Genomic DNA, 2500 nt, shown 5'->3' with positions numbered 1-2500 from the left:
TTCCAGATGGGAAATAATATGTCCATTACTAATCCAACAGCCTTGATCTATTGGAGTCGCATGACCCGCAGATTCTGCAACCTCATCGGGGACCGCACTGATAACTTCCTCCATCCTGCCTTTCACAATCTCCAGGAGCTGTTGGTATTCCGGACGTGATCTCCTTTTCTTGATACCCTCCACAGATCTACCTACTAAGAGAGTCATAGTTACTCCCGCCGTTTACCCGCGCTTGCTTGAATTTCTTCACGTTGACATTCAGAGCACTGGGCAGAAATCACATTGCGTCAACACCCGCTAGGGCCATCGCAATGCTTTGTTTTAATTAGACAGTCGGATTCCCCCAGTCCGTGCCAGTTCTGAGTTGATCGTTGAATGGCGGCCGAAGAGAATCCGCGCACCCGCGCGCCCCCGGAGGAGCACGCTAAGGCGGACGCGGCCTCGCAGCAAGGAAGATCCGTGGGAGGCCAAGGCACGGGACCGAGCTCGGATCCTGCGCGCAGGTTGAAGCACCGGGGCACGAACGCCGCGCAGGCGCGCGCATCCTGCACCGCCGGCCAGCACGAGGCCAACCAACGGCGAGAGCAGACCACGCCCGCGCTAAACGCCCGCACTTACCGGCACCCCTACGGCACTCACCTCGCCCAGGCCCGGCACGTTAGCGCTGACCCACTTCCCGACCAAGCCCGACACGCCCCGATCCTCAGAGCCAATCCTTATCCCGAAGTTACGGATCCAATTTGCCGACTTCCCTTACCTACATTATTCTATCGACTAGAGGCTCTTCACCTTGGAGACCTGCTGCGGATATGGGTACGAACCGGCGCGACACCTCCACGTGGCCCTCTCCCGGATTTTCAAGGTCCGAGGGGAAGATCGGGACACCGCCGCAACTGCGGTGCTCTTCGCGTTCCAAACCCTATCTCCCTGCTAGAGGATTCCAGGGAACTCGAACGCTCATGCAGAAAAGAAAACTCTTCCCCGATCTCCCGACGGCGTCTCCGGGTCCTTTTGGGTTACCCCGACGAGCATCTCTAAAAGAGGGGCCCGACTTGTATCGGTTCCGCTGCCGGGTTCCGGAATAGGAACCGGATTCCCTTTCGCCCAACGGGGGCCAGCACAAAGTGCATCATGCTATGACGGCCCCCATCAACATCGGATTTCTCCTAGGGCTTAGGATCGACTGACTCGTGTGCAACGGCTGTTCACACGAAACCCTTCTCCGCGTCAGCCCTCCAGGGCCTCGCTGGAGTATTTGCTACTACCACCAAGATCTGCACCGACGGCGGCTCCAGGCAGGCTCACGCCCAGACCCTTCTGCGCCCACCGCCGCGACCCTCCTACTCGTCAGGGCTTCGCGGCCGGCCGCAAGGACCGGCCATGACTGCCAGACTGACGGCCGAGTATAGGCACGACGCTTCAGCGCCATCCATTTTCAGGGCTAGTTGCTTCGGCAGGTGAGTTGTTACACACTCCTTAGCGGATTCCGACTTCCATGGCCACCGTCCTGCTGTCTTAAGCAACCAACGCCTTTCATGGTTTCCCATGAGCGTCGATTCGGGCGCCTTAACTCGGCGTTTGGTTCATCCCACAGCGCCAGTTCTGCTTACCAAAAGTGGCCCACTTGGCACTCCGATCCGAGTCGTTTGCTCGCGGCTTCAGCATATCAAGCAAGCCGGAGATCTCACCCATTTAAAGTTTGAGAATAGGTTGAGGTCGTTTCGGCCCCAAGGCCTCTAATCATTCGCTTTACCGGATGAGACTCGTACGAGCACCAGCTATCCTGAGGGAAACTTCGGAGGGAACCAGCTACTAGATGGTTCGATTAGTCTTTCGCCCCTATACCCAGCTCCGACGATCGATTTGCACGTCAGAATCGCTACGGACCTCCATCAGGGTTTCCCCTGACTTCGTCCTGGCCAGGCATAGTTCACCATCTTTCGGGTCCCAACGTGTACGCTCTAGGTGCGCCTCACCTCGCAATGAGGACGAGACGCCCCGGGAGTGCGGAGGCCGCCGCCCCGTGAAGGGCGGGGAAGCCCCATCCTCCCTCGGCCCGCGCAAGGCGAGACCTTCACTTTCATTACGCCTTTAGGTTTCGTACAGCCCAATGACTCGCGCACATGTTAGACTCCTTGGTCCGTGTTTCAAGACGGGTCGTGAAATTGTCCAAAGCTGAAGCGCCGCTGACGGGAGCGATTATTCCGCCCGAGAGCATCCCGAGCCAACAGCGGCGCGGGTCCGGGGCCGGGCCAGGTAGGTCCGTCATCCGGGAAGAACCGCGCGCGCTTGCCGGGAGCCCGAGCGCCCAAAGGGGCGAATCGACTCCTCCAGATATACCGCCGAGCAGCCAGCCAGGACACCGGGGCTCTGCCCAACAGACGCGAACCGAGGCCCGCGGAAGGACAGGCTGCGCACCCGGGCCGTAGGCCGGCACCCAGCGGGTCGCGACGTCCTACTAGGGGAGAAGTGCGGCCCACCGCACACCGGAACGGCCCCA

At 59.8% G+C, this 2500-nt stretch overlaps 1 pseudogene; it reads right to left on the bottom strand.

Moving 5' to 3' along the window:
* Positions 1-2500, bottom strand: part of LOC126139031 (large subunit ribosomal RNA) — a 7162-nt pseudogene that overhangs the window by 4085 nt on the left and 577 nt on the right.

The sequence above is a fragment of the Schistocerca cancellata genome, unplaced genomic scaffold (genome assembly GCF_023864275.1).
Source record: "Schistocerca cancellata isolate TAMUIC-IGC-003103 unplaced genomic scaffold, iqSchCanc2.1 HiC_scaffold_674, whole genome shotgun sequence".
Lineage (NCBI taxonomy): Eukaryota > Metazoa > Arthropoda > Insecta > Orthoptera > Acrididae > Schistocerca > Schistocerca cancellata.
The sequence above is the reverse complement of the archived record's forward strand: the minus strand, read 5'-3'. Positions and strand labels throughout refer to the sequence as shown.